Here is a 6777-nt window from a genome sequence, read left to right on the forward strand (position 1 = left end):
TTTGAAATTAAAGTAATGAATTGATGGGTATTGAGAATGTGAAATCTATGTATGCAAAATTAATAATCTATTCAATAATGTATTAATTAAACTAAAATTGCATCAAATTGAAATAAGCAAGTTCAAATATGGCAATATTCAAAATGGCAAGTAATTAAATTCGATTAGAAATTAACAATGGTAAAAAGGCGATTCCGGAGTTCGGGATTTCATATTCGAGCTATTTTGGGATTTTAAATTGGTTATCCAATCTTGTGAAACTAATGGGTTTCAAGGAGATTAATTCTTAAATCCTTTGAATTCCCTTTCGAGTGAGACAAAGAGTGCCTTAATCAATCTAATCCTACTTTCGTGGACTTAGAGTTAATTAAGACCCATTAAGTTCTTTAATTAATCTGTGAATCCTCTTAATCCTTAGCCTATTTCTAGGTCTAAGTTAATTAAGTCCAATTTCTTGATTATCTATCACAGCCTTCTCCTTTCGGTGCTTCAACCATGGATTAAGAACATCACTTAATGGGATCCTACACTAAGCATGTCATTAAGCACACAAGAAATGAATAAAACTCATTAAGATCACAAAATATGGATTACCCAATCAAAATCCACAAAATATCTCAAATATTACAACTCTTACTCCATAATCAAAATTAAAACTACTCACTATCCATAATGCTTACAAGATATATTGAGTTTAAATGGAAATAAAGCTTTAATCTAAGCTAAGGAATAAGAAATTAAACACTAGAAATGTAGAAAAATGTAAGGAAAGAAAGAAATCTGCAAATCTTGGTTGAAAATGGTGTGGAAGGTGAAAGTGACTCCTCAAATTCTGCCTCTCTTCTCCTTTCCTTTTCTGCTCCTTCTCTTCTTCTAAAATGGGAAAATGAGACAATTTATAGCATTTTTCTGACATGGAGCCCTGAAATGGTATGTTCTAGGAAGAATTATCTGAGGGAATCTTCTGCCAGCTCATCAATGAACTCTTTATGGGACTGCATAAGTGGACTGCATAAGTTATGCAGTCCCTTATGCAGTTTTCGGCTGATTCTGGTTCACTTATGCGAAACTGCATGACTTGGTGCATAGGCTATGCACAATTCTGTGAGAGTGCATAAGGGAGGCGTGAATGTGCATAAGCTATGCAGTCTCCTTATGCACATTTCGACAGGTATTGGAACAGTGATTTTTCTCCTTATGCAGGTCTGCATAGCTTATGTGGCAAGTTATGCACAATTTCGTCAATGCATATTACAGCTTGAAAACTTGTTTTTGACATCTTTGGCTGTAGAAGTCACTCCTCAATGGCAAAATTTCTCTTCAGTCCTTCAAAAACACCATTTTTCCTTCAAAACAAAGTAAAAGATACAAATTAATCCAAAATTGACAATTATGAAAAACTAACTAAATAATTAATGAAATTAGCTAAAAGTGACTAATAATCAAATAAAATGGCTATGAAATTAAACCTAAATGATTATGCAAAATTTATGCATCAAATACCCCCAAACTCAAGCTTTTGCTTGTCCTCAAGCAAACTTTAAAATGTAATGCAAAATTTTTAGGGGTGCCTTATCCAAAGAGCTATGAAAATTACCTATTAAAGTAACTAAACACACCTTTAGCCATACCAACAATCCATATACCCATCCTTCAAAATGCAAAGAATCTAATGCTTATCCAAGCTTTCACCGCTTAGCCATCAAGTCAATTATCATTCAAAATCCCCAAACCAACCAATCAAAAGAGAGAGTCATGCTCAAAAGGAATTCTAGAACAATTAATAGTCAAAGTGTCTCTATATAGAATGATGGAATTAAATGAATGAATGGATAATTTTCCAATCCCATAGGCAAATTCCCTAGTCTTATCTCCACTAATATAGCAAATACTATCAAGAGATCAAAGGTCTTTTTAGGGATGTAATGGGGCCATGGGGTTCAAAAATGAGGCTAAGAAGAAAAATGGGTAAAAAGAATTCAAAGCATGAGAATATTTTCAATCTTGACAACATAAGGTACATTTCATATTTTATTATACTTTTTTTTTCTTTTTCTCTTATATATATATATATATATATATATATATATATATATATATATATATATATATATATATATATATATATATGGAGGAGAGAAATACATAATGTGAATTGTCAAGTGCTAGCATAGTTTACAAAACACATAAAAATGGAGGGACATTTTGATACTTTAAACTTGTATCTTGCATTTTCTTTTTTATGATTGTCCCTAAAATTGCCACCCCCAAACTCATTCCTTTTAATACTTTGGGTGGATTTCTTTCAATTTGAATGACAATAGTGAAAAGCACATATACTAGCACTTTTACAAGATGACAAGCATTTCTTCTCCCTTTTATTGTATATATTTTTTTATTTTTTTTTTTTTATTTTTTTTTTTTAATATCAGAGTGTAAAGTGTACCTAATATTCAATTATCCTCATGAAAAGGGTTGGAGTGTTTGGTTCATTGGCTAGGTAGCAATAAGGGTTTCAAGAAAAATTAGGAATAAAAAGGTTCAAAGGGGTTTGCAAGGGTTAATTTTAATTAGGAAAAAGGCCAAAGGTTTAAAATGAGAAGGTTTAAATCAAAGAATTCCTAATCATCTCTCTTTTCAAGTATAAGCTGGTATTTCGCCTTGAAAGGTTTAGAAAATTTGTTCTAGGATTGGTGAGACATCATTTGACTACCTTATATCCAATAACTCCCTCTAAACACTTCCATCTCCAAATGACTAGTTGGGTGTCTTTTTGGCTAAGAAGATATAGGCAAGGGATAACACTTCAAAACTTTGCACCTCTTAGGAAACTTTCAATCCACAAACCCAACTAAAGGTAAGTCAAATCACTCTCATAGGCACATTTTCAATACTCAAGGGATTTGGCAAAAGATTTTAATGCATGGTGCATGATTCCTAAAATGAGTAATGTATTAACTAAATGGAGGAAGTCTATTTGTATGCAATGTGTACAATTTCTAAGTGATGTATAATGTGTATGTAAATGTGTAATGTGTGTGTATGTATGGATGTATATGTAAAATATTTACAATATATGTAAATGGAATGGGATGAGATGCTCATATACTCAAAATGTGAAAAATAAAGTCAAAAATCAAAATGTGCACCCCCAAACTCAAAATTGGACATTGTCCTCAATGTCTCAAGTAGTAGATAACCAAAACTCAAAGCAAGTAATATTTACCAGTAATTGTGAAAATTAAGAGTAAAAAGAAAGAGTTACCTGGTATGGAGGAGAGGAGAATTCAAGATATAAAGGGATGCATAAGAAGCTGCACAGGTTATGCAGAGTTAAATGCTGTCCAGATCAAGTGCATAAGTAGGGTGCATAAGCCGTGTGGTTCTGCATAAGTAGCAGAAAGGGTTGCATAGGCTATGCAGGACAGTTGCATAAGGGGAATACAACCTGTGCAGTTCTGCATAAGTAGCAGAAAGGGTTGCACAGGCTATGCAAGACATTTACATAAGGGGAATACAGCCTGTGCAGTTATGCATAACTAGCAGAAAGGGTTGCACAGGCTGTGCAAAATATCTGCATAAGGAAATTCATAGCCTGTGCAGTGTATACAAAAGCTGCTGCATGATGATTAGCAAGGGGAAATGTACAACCAGCAGTAGAAGCATTGAAATATATACAGAGTATGGGCAAATATGTACAGAAGGGCAATAAGTGCAATGAAAATCAAAGAAAACGAATGTAATAGCTATCCAATGAAACTTCAAGAAAAACAGAATTTAAAACAAACTAATTCAAAACAAACAAACATAATTCAAAACAAACTATAAATGTTTGAACATATTTACAGAGGAAAAGTCCTACAAGTTTGAACAAAAGTAAAACAAAAACTAGTCTAGTTCTATTTTTTTTGCCCTTATCCAAAGATGTTGCTAAGGGGTTGGTAGCTGCTGGTTGCTGTCAAAATGATGGTGCTGGAGGAGGTGATGGAGGTGGAGGTGGCATTCCCAGAAAGATCATGAGTTGCTTCACCATCTCCTTCAATTCTTTCTGCTTGTCCCTGGTTTCCATGACAAGGTCAAATAGGTGATCATGATGATCCTTGAGTGTATCAAGACCAGTGTCCAGCTTCCTATCCACAAAGTATATATCATCACTAAGCCTTTCAAGATAGGTGAATAAGGCTTTAGTGTTGAATACAGGAGGGGCTGTGGATGAGGAAGGTTCAGCTGTAGGAGGTATGGGCTGAGTAGAGGCTGCTGAGGTGTCCTGTGCAGACTGAGGGGGTGGGGTAGGTTCAGTGGAGTGCTGTGGGGCTGATGGGAAAGGTTGGGCTTCTGGTTGTGCAGTAGGTACAGTTTCTGCTGCTGGTTGTGCAATATCAAAATGTGGCAAATTGAACCCTATTTTAGATAGGTGTGCAGTATCAAAATATAAGGTGTCCACAAGTGCTGGTATTTGGTGCTCTTCAGGACTAAAACCAAAATGCTTGGCTATAACTGTTATGAGCCCACCCAAGACAATGTCACCTATGGATTTTGTGGCAATATGCAACACATGCTCACAAAAGAAATAACCAGGAGAGACTTTGACCTTGTGGAAAGCACACCATAACATAAATAATTCAGATTTCCCCACAGCACCAGAACTAGTCCCTCTGCCCAATATGGTGCTAGCAATCAGCCTATGAATAAACCTAAGTGCAGGGCCTAGTATTTGAAAAGTTTTTGATCTGCCAGCAGAAAAATTCTGAGGTTGGTTTGTGATGATTCTCCAGAATTGTGCAGCATTCCAAATACCCTTATTTGCTACTTCTACTCCAGTATGTGGCACTCGAAATAACCCATCAATTGCAAAACCAAAAATGCTATGAAATTGGTCCAATGACAGCTCTCTATTTTGCCCCAAACATCTAAATTTCATAATTGGCTTATGGTCTACATCATGCAATTTGAGGGTAGCAGAGAATGAAGAAATAAACTCCAAAACTAGAGTTGGATAAACTATCTCCTGCTTATGCACAAATTCCATCCAACCCATACCATCAAGATATGCAACTACATTGTCAAATAAACCAAGAGATTGTAGAGAATCGGCAGAAATATACCTAGTGGGTTGTACCCTCCTATTCTTGAGTCTCTTAAAAGCTGCCTTGTGAATTGTATTAGGAAGAGGCCAAGGTAGCTTTGACACCTGTGAAGCTACTAAAATTGGCTTTTTGCTGGAAGAGGGTGTGGAGACTGGAGTTTTTGGCTTTTTGGATAGTGGTTCCGACAATGGGGTGGGTGGTTCTTTGAGTTTAGATAGAGGAGGGGCAGAGGACATGGGTCACACAGATTTCGACCGGATTTTTCGTTTGTACGTGGTTGTGGGAGGTGGTGGGGGTGTTGCTTGTGGAGGGGAATCGGGATTGGGAGGTATCGTTGACAATGGTGAGACCTTGAGAGGAGAAGCTGGACCGAAATGGGGAGGCGACTCCATGGTTCTTGATAGTGAAGATGGAGGAGGTGAGGGCGGAAATGAGAATGCAGGGAGAAGTTAGGGTTTATCCGACGATAATGCGAGTGGAGAAAAAGGGTATGCCGGAATTGAGGTCGTGGGGGAAAAGGGGTGAGCAGGGATATCGGGAGCTGGAGGAGGGAAGAGAGAATTGCCGAAAAGAAATTTGATTTGAATCGGGTTTGTGTAGAAACTGCATAAGTGAAAAGTGATTTATGCATAACCTGTGCACTCTTTTATACATGTTTCAGAATGATTTGAACTTCAGAGAAATAGCTCATGCACAAGTGCATAAGTCATGCACTGTCCTTATGCACATTTCGGTGGGTTTTGGTGTTTGGAAAACGTGGTTATGCAGAAGTGCATAAGTCATGCACTTTGCTTATGCATGTTTCGGTGGGTTCTGATTTTTGTGGAAGGTGGTTATGCAGAAGTGCATAGGTTATGCACTCTGCTTATGCAGGTCTCGGCAGCTTTTGGTGTTTGGGGTTGGTGGTTATGCAGTTGTGCATAAGCTATGCACTCTGCTCATTCAGGTCTCGGCAGCTTTTGGTGTTTGGGGTTGGTGGTCATGCAGTTGTGCATAAGCTATGCACTCTGCTTATGCACTCTTCGGTGGGTTTTGAGATTAAGAGTGTGAGGTCATGCAGAAGTGCATAAGCTATGCACTCTGCTTATGCAACCCTCGGCAAGTTTGGAATTTTCAGATTTCTGGTCATGCAGAAGTGCATAAGTCATGCACTCTGCTTATGCACCCCTCGGCAAGTTTGAATTTTTGGAGTTTCTGGTTATGCAGAAGTGCATAAGTTATGCACTCTGCTTATGCACCCCTCGGCAGGTTTGGAGATTCAGAGTTTTTGGTCATGCGGAAGTGCATAAGTTATGCACCCTCCTTATGCAGACTTCGGCAGAGATAGAAAATGCAGAATTTGAAGTTATGCAAATGTGCATAAGTCATGCACTCACCTTATGCAAGTTTTGACAGATATGAAATTTGACAAAATGAGGTTATGCAGAGTTGCATAAGCTATGCACTCTTCTCATGCACTTTGCAACAGGGATGAAAATGGCAAAAATTGTGGTTATGCTGGATTGCATAAGCTATGCAGTTGCTTATGCACAATTCAACAAGATTAAGATTGCAATGGAACCTGATTTGCAAGTGTGAAAAATACCCTAAAATGAAGAGATGTAATTCTATAAAGCATAAACCATGAGAAATTTTCATCAAAAACACATCAATATATACAAGGTTCATCAAAAATGCATCACACAAGTTT

This window comes from Hevea brasiliensis, chromosome 7 (genome assembly GCF_030052815.1).
Source record: "Hevea brasiliensis isolate MT/VB/25A 57/8 chromosome 7, ASM3005281v1, whole genome shotgun sequence".
In the NCBI taxonomy this organism is placed as follows: Eukaryota; Viridiplantae; Streptophyta; class Magnoliopsida; order Malpighiales; family Euphorbiaceae; genus Hevea; species Hevea brasiliensis.